Source organism: Rhinolophus ferrumequinum, chromosome 5, assembly GCF_004115265.2.
Source record: "Rhinolophus ferrumequinum isolate MPI-CBG mRhiFer1 chromosome 5, mRhiFer1_v1.p, whole genome shotgun sequence".
In the NCBI taxonomy this organism is placed as follows: Eukaryota; Metazoa; Chordata; class Mammalia; order Chiroptera; family Rhinolophidae; genus Rhinolophus; species Rhinolophus ferrumequinum.
Window position 1 is genome coordinate 35,045,545 of NC_046288.1, and position 15,282 is coordinate 35,060,826.

Here is a 15,282-nt window from a genome sequence, read left to right on the forward strand (position 1 = left end):
ATGAGGTGGGAAAAGACTCAGGAGTCAGGGTCTGTGTCAGGCATGTTCTGTGTTTGAAGGTGGGGGTGGAGGGAAGAAGACTGCTCAGAAACCCACATTTTCAACCAGAAATGAACATCCTACTGCTCCTGTTTGGGAAGAAAAAGTGTTGATAAGCTCCCTCATCTTATAGTGGCACACATTGAAGTAAGCATGGAAGTTTGAGGAGGATTGAATGTACAATTCATTTTGCTCTAGAGAAATGATTAACTCAGTATAATATCAGTGGTAGGAATACTCTCCTCTGTTGAGTTAAAATCTCTTTTTTCTAACAAAATGTCCCAAAGTACGAAGAAAACAAATCCACTCAGAACAAAAAAGATCTGTTTATTCTCACACATAGGAATTGTAGGATAAAAAGAAAGCCTAATGTTTTCATTACATCCAAGTGTTATGAGTCCAGAAGGCCACATAGATACAGTCACCAATGTGCTTAGAATAATCAAGTCGTGCTAAAAGAGGAGGAACCTCACTCTCTGCACCACTGCTCAGTTGAATCTTAATGTGTATTTTCCCCTTAAAATACTGGAATTTAATAAATTACTAAATATAGACATAGTGAAATAGCAAAGCATTTAGAAATGCTGCCAATTGTTTGCTTTAGCTTAATTTCTCCATAGTAATAGGAAATTTATAATTTTATAGATATATGATTTGTTTATAGATACCTGAATTGTCTCAGTCTAAATATTTTGGTGAGGAGGGTTGAATAAAAAGGGAAAATAGATATAGGCATGAGTTAAACACATTTGATGTTTAACTTAATCATTTTGAGATTCTCATGATACCGTCTTGTATCTATTATAGACCCCAATTTAGTTCAGTTTAACATACATTTCTCCAGTGTCTATTACTGTCGTAGTCTGTTTGGGCTGCTATAACAAAATGCCATAGACTGGGTGGCTTATGAACAACAAACATTTATTTTTCAGAATTCTGGAGGCTGGAAAGTCCAAGATCATGGTGCTGGAAGATTCAGTGTCTGGTAAGGATCCACGTCCTAGACATTATAATTTCACATGAAGGAAAGGTTGAGGAATATCTCTGAGGCTCCTTTTATAGGGGTACTAATTCTATTGATGAGGGGTTCACTCTCCAGAGGCCCCACCTCCAAATACTATCACGTTGAGGATTAGGTTTCAACGTATGAGTTTGGTGGAGGTAGCCACGGACATTCAATCCATAGCAGTTATCTTCCAGGAGCTGTTTGTTTGTAAGGGGAAGAGGGCCAGGCATCATTTTGAAAACAAAATGACCATGTTCACTTTATGAAAGTGAGGGTAGGAATGCACAGGAAGGAAAAAACAGAGAGCTCATTATTTGAAGACTGGACATTCAACTGCTATAACTAGGAATGTGAATTTGCAATGAGGATATAGATGAGATGATGTAACATGAGTAGAGGGTTTTGTATCAACAAGAGCTTTTCACACATAGTGGGAGACCAGGCCTTCCAAGACACATATAAATAGAATTGTATTTAAAGGTTAGCCCTGTGAACCAAGGTCAATAACTTTCTTTTTTGCTTAGTGAAGAAACCATTTTATCATCATAAAAGACTTTTGTGAACTGTCTATTACATGCTACGTAAGTGCAAATAAAATGTATCGGTGATGCTGCTATTGATGAGACTCTTTTTAAGGACCAAGATGCTATTTTAGAAACATCTAACATATAAGAGAACTACCTAATGCATGCTCTTAACAGTGGCCCACTGACTAGAATTAGAGCCAAAGATTATAAGGCAGGTGGGCCACTGTTGCTATAGCAGTTGCTGTTTTTGTTGTTATTATTCTCTCTCATTTTACCTAAGAAAAGGAGAAAGCTCATATGGTTTGATAAAGATAAGACAATTTGCACAAAAGTAGGAGGCAAACTCCTGATCACACTGGATTTTTGCTCCATGGGTTCTTTATGGCATCTTGCCTCTTCACTAAGCTGAGGAAAGAAATAAATCATAGAGGATATGAAATTTTAAAAAAATCTGTACAATTATATTAATGTAAAAAAAGTAGAGGTTTGGAGGGATAAAGGGATAGCAATAATTTTTCATTTATTTCAAAAATATATATTCATGATGTGTTACACAAATCATATTAAATTTCTAGAATATCTGGTTTGGGGTTTATTCTCTTTAGTAACACAGTATAAAATATCTTGGCATTTTTTAAATTCTTTCCTTTTATTGGGACTTTGGTTTCCTTCAGAAGTTAAATTAAAAAGTCTCTGAAAGGATGCTTATATGAGCCTAGTCGGGCATTTGGACTGGGCTACTGAAATTACCTTTCATATATTTGTTTGATTTTTAGGGGGAGTTTGAAATAATATTAGTGAAAGTACTGTGGAAGTATACATTCTGTTTAGAGGTTATGCAGTTTGTAGAAGGATATAGTAACAAGCCTGCAACATCTCATAATAAATTTATCTCTGTCACAAATGACACAAATTACTGACTTGTTTTCTTAATATTATTTTCCGTAGAGTTTAGTGGACAATACAGATTCACTGGCACACTGGATTTTCAGGTTATCAGGGTTTATAAACTATTAAACCAAATAAGTTATGTGCTTCCAAAATATAGCAGTGGGACAGACATAGGATAGACATTCCCATTCCAAAAGTGAGAATAAGAGAGAATAAAGGGGTAATAGTTCCCAAGTAAGTTTAAAACCTGAAAGAGCAACAGCATTAAATGTTAAGGCTTGAGAATAATCCTCTTTGCTTGATGCTCTGACTTCCAGGCCCACTGGGGTAGCAACATCGCAACATCGCACCATCAGCCTGGTGGGATGGCTCCACGGCGGCTCTGTGCCTGAGCTCTGGCCCTGAGGTGGCTCTCTGATGGGGCCCAGCCCCTGAGGTTCTCCTTGGCTGAGGTCACAGAATTGTGGCTCCAGGTGGCACAGGTGGAGACAACCATTTTTCCCAAGTCCATGCACTCTATGTGCCAGTGGGGAAGTGCCTTGTGGACACTGCCAAAGTTTGCTGTCTGTGCTTTCTGGAGGGGTGGCCGACATGACCCACACTGTGCTGAGGCCTGCTGGAGCCACACCTGGGGCAGGCAGTACCTAGCAGCACCTGCTGCGATCCCACAGGTCCCCTCCTTTAAAACTATCTGCCCCCTGGATTATTGTACTCTGGACCTCTGATGTCAGTGGCAGTTCTGATTATCACCTCTATTCTTCCATTTTCTTGGAGAATAGCTCCTGGCTTCTGTTGAGATGGCCGATTCATACTAATCTCATCAAACAGTGACTTGGCCAAACCCTTAGTGTTCTTATTTTTTGCAATATGATTAGGCTGAGAATTTTCCAAACCTTTAAGTCTGCTTCCTTCTTGCCTAACAATTCTGTCTTTAAAACATTTCCCTCTTCTTACATTTTACTATAAGCAATAGAGGAGCCACGTTGCAATTTCAACACTGCTTAGCAATAGCTTCAGTTAAATATCTAATTTCATTGCTCCCAAGTTCTACCTTCCATAGAACACTAGCCCACAAACATAATTCAGTCAAGTTCTTTGCCACTTCATAACAAGAATCACCTTTGCTCTAGTTTCTTATAACACATTCTTTATTTCCATCTGAGACCTCATCGGAAGGACTTTACCTTCTATATTTCTACCAACATTCTGTTCATGTTTACTTCGGTGTTTCTGAGAAGACTGAGGCTTTCTCTACAGCTATCCTTTTTACTTTCTGAGCTCTCACCAGAATAGATTTAAAGGTCCATTCACAAGAATATAGATTTCTTCTAGCACACACCTCAAAACTCTCCCAGTTTCTACCTATTACCCAGTTTCAAAGTTGCTTCCACATTTTTGGCTATTTGTTAGAGCAGTACCTCCAAGGCCAACTTCTGTCTTAGTACACTTGGGCTGCTATAGCAAAAATACCATAGACTGGGTGGCTAATCAATACACATTTATTTCTCACAGTTATGGTGGCTGGGAAGTCCAAGGTCAAGACACCAGTAGATTCGGAATCTGGTAAGGCTAACCTCCTGGTTCATAGACAGCCCTCTTCTCATTGTGCCCTCACTTGGCAGAAGGGGCAGGGCAGCTCTCTGGGGTTTTTTTTATAAGGACACTAATGACATTCAGGAGGGCTCTACCCTTATGGCATGATCACCTTCCAAAAGCTCCACCTCCTAATACCATTACCTTGGAGATTAGGTCCCAACATATGAATGTGGGGGGCAACACAAATATTAAGTCTATAGCACAATTTAATGGAAGAAAGATAGACTCTCAACAAATAGTACTGGAGACTTAAAAATCTCTAGGCAAATAAATGAGCTTTAACCTAAACCTTATATCTGAAGTGCTATTTAACTAAAAATAGATCATGGATTTAAATACAAAATGTAAAACTATAAAACTTTTAGAAGAAAAACAGAAGAAAATATTTTGGATCTGGGGCTAAGCAAGTTCTTAGACTTGGCACCAAAATCATGATTCTTAAAAGGAAAAAATTATAAACTCAACTTCCTCAAAATTATGAACTTCTGCTCTGTGAAAGACCCTGTTAAGAGAATGAAAGTACAAGCAACAGACTAGGAGAAACTACATATCTCACAAATAACCTGTATGTACAACATATAAAGAACTCTCAAAACTCAAAAGTAAGAAAATGAACAATCTATATAGAAACTGGGCAAAAGACAGGATCAGGCATTTCCCTGAAGAGGATATATTAATACAATTGCAAAATAAGCACATGAAAATATATTTGACATCATTAGCCATTATGGAAAGGCCAATTAAAACCACCAGGTGATAGCCCTACAAACCTATTTGAATGGCTGAAATAAAAAATTGTGACAACACCAAATACAGGCAAGATTGCAGAGAAACCAGATAACTCATATTTACTTGTGTAAATGTAAAATGGTAAAGCCACTCTGGAAAACAGTTTGGCAGTTTCTTAAAAAACTAGACGTCAGTTGCCATAAAACCCAATAATTGTACTCCTCGGTATTTATTCCAGAGAAATGTCAAGTTAGAGTCACATAAAAATCTATACATTAGTGTTCATAACAGCTTTATTCATGATAGCGAAAACTTGGAAACACCCCAGATGTTCTTTAATGTATGAATTGGATACACAAATTGTGGTCTGTCCATACTATGGCATACTACTCAGCAATGGGGGAAAAAAAATTAAAAAAAAAAAAATATATATAAATGTATCATCAAAAACCTGGATAAATCTCCAGAGAATTATGAAGAATGAAAAAAAAAGATCCCAAAAGGTTACATGCTTTATGATTCCATGTATATAATATTCTTGAAATGATAAAATTAGAGGTTACCAGGGGTTAAATAGAAGGAGTGGGGTGGGAGAGAAGTGAGTGTGGGTGTAAAAGGATCACTTGAAGAGTCCTTACGGTGATGAAAGTTTCTGTATCTTGACTGTATCCTGGCTGTGATGTTGTATTACAGCTTTGCAGGATATTAGCATAGGGAAAACCCAGGGAAAGGTACACAAGATTTCTCTCAATCATTCTTTACAATTTCATGTGAATCTATGATTATCTCAAAATAAAAAATTAGTTAAAAAAAAAAAAAGCTAGTTTCTGACAGATCTCAAGTTCACTCACAACTTCCAAAACACAAGTACTTATTCTCTGGGATGTTGATAAAGTGTTACATGCCCAACAAACACTTTCAGGAGAACTTTTGTGTTCTAGACTGACAAACATTGTATTGCTCTTTATTTACATTGTCCAATACTTCTGAATAATACTTGAAATATAAAAAGGACTCCCCCTTTTGAACATCTGTTTATTCAGACATCATTCTCTGTTTTGTGATTTATGCGTATTTTCCATATTGCAAGCAGGATGAGATTCTGTGTCTTTCACACATGTATTTTTTATCACATTTACATGAAATGCTTTTTTAAAACTCCAGTTCAAATTTCCTTTCGCTTGCTAGTTATAAGATGTAGGATACTCTCTCTTCTGGCAAAAATTAGGGCAGAAATCCAACTTTTACAAAATCTGGCAATTTGGCTTCATTAGGGAATTATTATATGATTTGGGGAGATTTCCTTCACATGTTTTACAGTAATGGAAAATTTTACAATCCAATTTTCTTTCCAACTTTTACTCTTGAGTGTCCCCAATTTCATCCTTTCCACTCAACTACTATTTTCTTCTCTTTCTTATGTTTTATCCTTCTCAATTTTGGGTTGCTTTTCTTCATTGCTATGCTCTTTCTCAAAAATGTATCAGAGGAAAAGCCTTGTTGGATTCCACATCAACAACTCAACACACCACTAAGGGCATTAAAGCCATAGATTGAAGTCAGAAGTGCTTCTGCTTCCCAAGTAATTACACGGAGAAGTTTCACAAGATGCATCTGGAAATGAGAGATTTGTTTTCTCCACACAGGTTTTGCCAGTAGGCTAAAGATAGAGAATGAATATCAGAGGATATCTGAGGCCAAATACATTTACATAACCCCCAAACACATTTTCATGTTCATTTTCAGACTGGTGATTTGAAAAATATCACTTCTGTTTTGAATATACTTCTTATGGCCAATTTTACTTATTCATATGTATTTAAATTGGGGGTAATGCAGTGTGTATTTGAAACTTGAGCTAGCATGTCTCCTGGAAAGGAAGGGATGACTGCTTTCCAAAGGAAAGAAGAGGGAGCCTGATATTTTTTGCTTAAGGTTTATGACACTAGACAGAAATTTATATTAGTATCAAACTGCTGTAGCTCTAAAAAGCTTCCAATCCCCACCTTCCTTTTAGGAGAGGCATTGTCAGCTTAAAATTAATTACTAAAATGTGAAACAAATCAAAAGACAAAACAAATCAGGCTGTTAAGACAAACATTAAAAATCAAATTATGCTCTCAAAATAGGCAATTTACAGCTTAGAAGGGTAATTGGCAAACCTGAAATGCATACAAATAGTTGAAATTACTGACTCAAGTGGTATATTACCTATTGGAGGGTATAATTTGACAATGACTCTTGAAAAAAAAGGTAGAGATTCTATCATTTTTTCATGATTTAACATCAAAATATGGTATAGCACTCTGTCTAAAAGAGTCTGAAGGAGGATTAAATTGAAGAAAGAGCTTTAGCTGAGAGAGAAGCAGGTATTGAAGCTGTATGTCAGGAAGAAGCATGGGTTGGTTTTAAAGTTTTACAGTCCTCTGTTAAATGAATACTCTTTTCAGAAGAAACCGCTGACCACAATGTTTCCGTAAATCATTTAAATAGGTTTACCTTACTGGTTTTAGAAAGGAGAACCTGACGCACGCAGTCTGACAGCTGAGATACCAAATGTGGTGCTTAGAATCACCTCAGGGATAAAGTTCCCCAATATTTACACATTATTCACCAAATCCTATTTCACATTCTAAAACAAAGAAGTCATTTTCTGCAAATCTAGACATTTTGATATTGCCAATATGTTCCTTTGTATATTGGGGGTAAAAACAATTTTTCACTTGAGATGGCAATATTTGCCATTTTAATAACATGGGACAGCATGCTATTATGGGACAGGGGACAGCAGTCAAAGATGGCACAGAGGATAATTTTAAATGCAGGACAGGGACCAATCCCCATGTGTCTCTGCTAGATGTTGTTTTTCCTTGGGGCCTCTTCATCTATCCTATCAGTTCTAGTCTACTATTATCTTCTACCTTGGGTGTTTCTTTTAACTGTGTTACTTGATATCCCCTTCACAGGACCTGCATTTTCTCTACGCTGAAGACAGACTCAGTGACAACCAGATTTCCTCAGCTTGGGCTAATAAATAATTTTATGAATAGTAAGGTCATTACTTTTCGTATATGTTTGGCATAACCTAGACCAGAGCAGTTTTGTTTTTTTTAACAGCTTTTTGGAGGTATAACTGACATACAATAAATTGCCCATTCTTAAAATGTACAGTTTGAAAAGTTTTGACAAATGTTTACATCTGTGAAACAATCACTACAACCAAGATAAGAAGCATAGCTCTCACTCTCAGAAGTTCCCTGGTGGCCCTTTAAATCTTTTCTCCTCTTCCCTTCTTACTCCCCCTCCCCAGGAAGCCACTGATAAAATTTTTATTACTATAGATCAGTCTGTCTTTCTACAGTCTTATATAAATACAACCACACAGTAGACACTCTTTTCTTGTTTGTATTCTTTCAGTCAGCATAATTATTTTGAGGTTTATCCATGTTGTGTGTATTAATTGTTCATTCCTTTTCATTATCGAGTAGTATTCCGCTGTATGGAAATACCATAGTTTGTTCATCCATTCACCTGTCAATGGATATTTGAGTGGTTTCCAGTTTTTGACTCTTATAAATAAAAATACTATGAACATTCATGTACATATAGATGTATGCTTTCTATTGGGAAAATCTTCATGGTTGGGTCATATGGTGGTTATAGTTTTAACTTTTTAAGAAACTGACAAATTCTTTTCCAAAGTAGTTTTCCCATTTTACATTCCTACCCGCAGTACTTGTATATCAAATAATGGTTCCTCTGTATCCTCTTTAAAACATGGTATCGTTGGTCTTTAATTTTAGCCAATCTAATTGGTGTGTAGTGGTAGCTCTTGTTGCTTTAATTTCCATTTTCCTATTGATTAATCATGTTGAACATCTTTTCATATTCTCATTTGCCCTTCTTTTATTTTCTTTAGTAAAGTGGTTGTTAAATCTTTAGCCCATTTTTAAATTGGGTTGTTTTCTTATTGTTGAGGTTTTCTTTTTATTAGTTTCAGGTGTACAAAACACTGTAATAGTTAGACATTTACACCCCTCACAAAGTGATAGCCCTCCTCCCCCAATAAACTAGCCCTCTGACATTGTATACAGCTGTGACAATGCCATTGACTATTCCCTGTGCTGTTCTCCACATCTTGTGACCATATATATATATACACATATATATGTGTTGTGTGTGTATATATATATATATATATATATGCTTGCTTATATGCAATTTATATATATATATATATATATATATATATAAAATTGTAGTTGACATTCATTATTATTCAGCTTCAGCTTCAGGTGTACACTGCAGTGGTCAGCCACCTACACTGTCCATGAAGTTGTCTCCCTAATAAGACAAGTGTCCATCGGATACCCTACAAAATTTTTACAACATAACTGATTATATTCCTCAAACTGTCTTTCATATCCCTGTGGCAATCTTGTGGTTACCAATTGTGCTTTCAAATCCCCTCACCTTCTCCCTCATCCCCACCCCCCTCCCATCTAGCAACCCTCAGTTTTTCTCCTATATCTCTGAGACTGTTTCTGATTAGTTTGTTCATTTATTCTATTCTTTAGATTCCACATATAAGTGAGATCATATGGGATTTGTCTTTCTCTGTCTGACTTATTTCACTTAGCATAATGTTCTCCAGGTCCATCCATATCGTTGCAAATGGTAAGATTTCATTCTTCTTTATGGCTGAGTAATACTCCATTGTATAAATGTACTACAATGTCTTAATCTAGTCGTCTACTGATGGGCATTTCGGTTGTTTCCATGTCTTGGCTATTGTGAATAGTGCTGCAATAAATATAGGGGTGCATACGTTTTTGCGAATTACCATTTGGATTTCTCTGGATTGATACCTAAGAGTGGAATTAATGGGTAATAAGATAGTTCTATTTCCAGGTTTTTGAGATACCTCCATACTGATTTCCTTACTGACTACACCAATCTGCAATCCCACCAACAGTGCATGAGGATTCCCTTTTCGCTACATCCTTGCCAGCATGTATTTGTTTATTTACTGATGATAGCCATTCTGGCCAGAGTGAGGTGGAATTTCATTGTGGTTTTTATTTGCATTTCTCTAATTATTAGTGCGGTTGAGCATCTTTTCTTTCATATGTCTGTTGGCCATCTGTATGTCCTCTTTAGAAAAATGTCTCTTCATGTCCTCTGCCCATTTATTGGGTTGTTTGTGTTTTTGGTGTTGAGTTGAACTTATTGTTGAGTTTTGAGAGTTCCTTATATATGCTAGATACATGTCCTTTATCAGATTTATGCTTTGCAAATATTTTCCTTCAATCTCTATCTTGTTTTTTCGTTTTCCTACAGTTGTCTTCTGAAGACCAAAAGTTTTTAATTGTGATGAGGTCCAAAATATCAGTTTAATTTTTATGGACTATTCTTTTTGCATGATATTAAAAAAACTTTGCCTATCCAAAAGGCACAAAGTTTTGTCACTTAAATTTTCTTTTCATAGTATTATCATTAGCAGATTTACATTTAAGTCTATGTTTGTTTTTAGTTAATTTTTGTGTGGTATGAGGTGCAGTTTGAAGGTTTTTTTCTTTTATTTTTGCATATGGTATCCAATTGTATCAGCGCCATTTGTTGAAAATACTGTCCTTGCTCCCCAAAGTGCCTTTTTAGTAGAGTTCTTAATGGGATCTCAAAGCCAAAAAGGTATTCACTAAGTAATATCTGAATTATAGTGTAAATAAATTCAGGAATTATATTAGTACACATTTCAATAGAGTGTAAAAGAAGTGTTTGTAGGTCTACTATACAAGAATAAATTTAAGCTGACCATACACATAACACTTAGATAAATTCCTCTTGCATAATTGGCACCTAGAAAATGTGAAAAAAAATAAGTGAATAAATTCACAAATAAATAGCTTATTAGGATGTGTAGGTCATTTTTTTAGTTCTGTTGTCTAAACCAATCATTCCTTTCCTTTATTTTCTTTTTTTAAATTAAATTTATTGGCACGACATTAATAAAATTATATAGGTTTCAAGTGTACAATTCTATAATACATCATCTGTATATTGCATTATGTATCCACTCCCCAATGTCAAATCTCCTGTCACCACATATTTGACCCCTCTACCCTTTTCTACCTCCCCCACCCTCTTTTCCCTCTGGTAACCACTAAACTATTTTCTGTGTCTATGAGTTTTTATTTGTTTGATTGTCTTATTCATTTGTTGCTTTCAGTTTTATATCCCACATATGAGTGAAATCATATGGTTCTTGACTGTTTCCATCTGACTTATCTTACTTAGCATAATAATCTCAAGATCCATCCATGTTGTCACAAATGGCAGTATTTCATCTTTTCTTATGGCTGAGTAACATTCCATTGTATATATGTATCACATCTTCTTTATCCAATCATCTACTGAAGGTCACTTCGGTTGTTTCCATGTCTTGGCCACCATAAATGATGCTGCAATAAAATGCATGGAAGAAAACATAGATACTAAATTTATAGACCTTGGTCTTAGAAAGAATGTTATGAATTTGACCTTAAAAGCAAAGGAAGTAGAAGCAAAATTAAATGAATGGGACTCTATCAAATTAAAAAGTTTCTGCACAGCAAAAGAAACTATCCACAAAACAAAGAAGCAACCAACTGTCTCAGAGAAGATATTTGTAAACAATACCTGTGATAAGAGGCTACTATACAAAATATATAAAGAACCCATACAACTCAACAGCAACAACAACAACAAACAATCCAGTTAAAAATGGGCAGAGGACCTGAACAGACACTTCTCCTTTGTCTTCCTATAACTGTTGGTTTCAATGACATCGAACTTGGAGTTCATCAAGTTTTTTAACGGGCACTGAAACCCTAGGGATTCTATAGGAATTGACCACTTTCTTTGTAATTTTCTGACTCCATGTTTTACAAGGTTCCTAAGAATGTCCCTAGCAGGAATGAGTACTAGTTGCCAATAATAGTTGAAAGCTAATTTCTTTACAACTTTATGAGCATTTTTACTCTTCCTTGCTCATTTTCCCCATTCCTTCACTCTTTCTTCCCTTCAACAACAAGGGGGTAGGGGCACGGACCCTTATGCAGTCAGAAGTCCACATATAACTTTTGACTCCCCCAAAAGTTAACTGCAGGGGGCCCTTCGCATTGCAGATTCAACCAAGTGGATGGAAAATATTTCAATTCGGAGTTGGGAAACTGCGGTTTCTATGAAAATACTGTTTTTGATCGTTGGTTTCTTGAATCTGCTGAAGCAAAAGACCAACTGTATTTAGTTATTTTTTTAATCCACATATAAGTGGATCCATGCAGTTCAAACCTGTGTTGTTCAAAGGTAAGTTGCACCTGAATGTACGTTCCAGTCTTAAGATCTGCTTTTGGGATAAGACTAAATTCATGGATGAATTACTAGCACAATTCTTCTGAAAAGCTGCCAAACTGTGAATAAGGAAGGAAGTATTATTTTTTTGGCAATAAAAAAATTAAAGCTATAGAAGTTTTTAGTGCTGAACTGAATGAAAACCAAGTCTACTTCAATTTTACAATATTGAATTTAGACAAAATTGAAAATAGTTTGTTACATGACTATGACATTTAACATGTTTTATTTGTATTGAATTACTCTGTGTGGATCTTTGTACCACATTTTATATGTATCAATAAAATGGAAATTTGGCCAGCTAAAATTTTAACATGTAGACAGTTGTTTGAAACATGTTCTGACCATTATACTCATATATGTTTAAATGTCGTGCAATATGTGTTCTAAATATAAAAATTCTTATCTCCCCAGTTTTAAAATAAGTATTAAAAATGATAAGGCTCAGAACAAAATTGTATTTGGTGCAAAAATGCTATATTGTTATTTGCTTTATTTCTCTTATTATTTTTGGATCATAGACAGTATCTTGAACAAATTCTATAGATAAATATTTTGATAAAAGCCAGGCTAAAAGAATATTGAAAGGAATAGAATAGAAAGTAATAGATAACAGATATAACACACATTAAATTACTTATATATTTGTAATGATGCTTTAATGTGTAACATCTATTACCTATCTTGTATTTTTAAAATTTATGACTGATTTCAATGCCAACCTTATAGTTTCTAGTTTGACTTTGCCAAAGGGACAAGATTTAGTTTCTTTCTTGTGTCATCTGCCCATCCGTGTAACATGGTGATGCTCCCTAAATTGGGATTTCAACCTTTCTCCACCCAGGGTCTCATGGTTTAATTACAACTATTGATTTTTCTGGCTGTGGTTTTGCTCATTATACATTCTTTTTAATTTAGTTGGATAACATTGTCATTGGTTTGTTCGCTCCTCGTTTTTCCAATTATTTTTATGCACTTTGTGTTTAATCAATTAATTTTCCAAGCTGTAAATTATCCATTTTGAGATTGTAATTTGTTTTTAATGTATGTCTTAACAACATGATTTGTTTCATGTTCATAATTAATTTTGAGCTTTGAAAATAAAATTGCATGACAAATCATTATGGGCAATGCCACCACCACCACCACAGACAGCAAAGATGAAATTTGTCATGTAAGGAAACTTTGCTTTAATTTTGATGCTTTTTAGGAAAATTTTAACAGTTAGAAATGAGTAAGATTAAGTTATGGCAGTCCAGGAAAATAGCAGCACATTTTCACATAAAAGCAGCACTATTAATATCTAAGTAATTATAATATGTGCTCCGTCAGTTATCTATTATTGCATAACAAACCACTCCAAGGGATAGATGCTTAAAACAATAACAACTTATTATTTTTCACAAGTCTATGGGTCTGCTGTGCTGTTGTGTTGATCGCGGCCAGGTCTGGCGGAGCTTAACTGGGTTTGCCCATGCACCTCTGTTAAGCTGACAGGTCAGCTAGGTGGCTATGCTTCTAGGAGCTGGCTGGCTGTTGGGTGAGGCAATGGGGCCACTGTGCTGCATTTCTCTTAACATCCCATAGGCTTGTCAGGGCTTTTTCATGTGGCAGCTGCTGGGTTCAAAGAACAAGAGTGAAGTCATATAACCAAGGCTTAGAACTGGAACATCATTTCTGCCATATTCTATTGGCCAAATCAAGTTAAAACAATAGCTCAGATGTAAGAGATGGAGAGATAGAGTCCTCCTGATGAAAAGAGTATAGTTATTTTGCAAACGACTCGGATTCAGGGAAGGGAAGAATTTTAGCCATTTTTTCAACCAACATTTTAGTGTTCAACTTTTTCACCATGGTGAATAGCTTTTTTCCTAGTCTCTTCTCTCTATCTCATTCATTAAATTTGTCTCTGAAAATAGAATTTTGTGCATGCGGATGTACAATTTATTGTTTTTTAATATTCCAGAGATGCCTATGCTATTAAGTTGCTTATAATTTCCTTGTGAAAATTATAGCAATCAGAGTAGTACATAACAAGAACATTTAAATAAATAAGCTTGGTGACCTTTTTGAGGTTATAAACATGTGTTACTATTAGTACTAATTTGGAAATAAAATTTGTCATATGAACCTGAAACTAGTTTTAAACTTGTCCACTCTCAGTTTAGATTGCATTAAAATGCTGACTCTGTCAATTGCTAGCTGTGTGATGTCAGGCAAGTTGTTTATCCTTCTTGTGGCTGAATTTCCTCATGTGTAAAACACATAATAATAGTATACAACTTATACTTTTGTTTTAGGGATTAAATAAGGTAAATATGTAAAGCACTTAGAATATTGACTGTCATATAGAAATACTCAGTATATGACAGATATTGTTTTGATTATTCACCAAAGGAGCACTGTTGGCTATCAGTTAACCATCTCTTATCCTAGATCTTGTGGTCTCTGTAGTATAATGTAACTCACTGGGGAATATTTTGGATTCAGTAAACAGCACAATTGAGGAAAAGACTCATAAAATATTCGATTTATATTTGAAAATTTTAATTTAAAAAATTAAATTAAATTTGGTGTAACAGATACCTGACCATCTCCTACTGCATTAATCATTATGTTAGACGCTGCTAATGTCAGGAGGAGTCAAACAGGGTCCCAGCTTTAAAGGAGTAGAAAGTGTGTTCATAATCCTCTTTTCCAAGGGTACCAGGTTGATCACAGTATTTCTTTCTCAAGTGGTTCCTGGGCAACTTTTATGGCCATATATGAACAACGCTATTTCAAATTACTTTTTTCCAGTTGCCAATAGGTGAGAAAGATGACATTGTAAAATCTGGGATAGGTTGTGTCGCGAGAAGTGGAGTAGACTGTGTGTTAAACAGATTGCAAACACCTCGCAGGTCCTCTGAGAAATACGCGTACTCTCCCAAATCTGCAATAAATGACAATGAAGAGAAGGAATTTAAGAGTGAGAAAGAGAAACAGCCAGTTAGCCAGAAGGACAGTGGGAGAGAAAGTGAGAATAAACAGTTGAATTTGAGCTGTCTGGGAAGGAAGTACAAGGAAGGACAGTTGATGATGGTAAAGAGTTCCATCTTCTAG

The 15,282-nt window shown here is 35.5% G+C and overlaps 1 long non-coding RNA gene across 1 annotated transcript in view; it reads left to right on the top strand.

Moving 5' to 3' along the window:
- The first annotated feature begins 969 nt into the window (after window positions 1-969).
- The window catches only part of LOC117022315 (uncharacterized), a 117,552-nt gene continuing 103,239 nt past the window's right edge, over window positions 970-15,282 (top strand). Inside the window, exons 1-2 of the long non-coding RNA XR_004423024.1 lie at window positions 970-1,024; window positions 3,976-4,026. This is a non-coding gene — a long non-coding RNA (uncharacterized LOC117022315). The remainder of the gene's footprint in view (window positions 1,025-3,975; window positions 4,027-15,282) is intronic.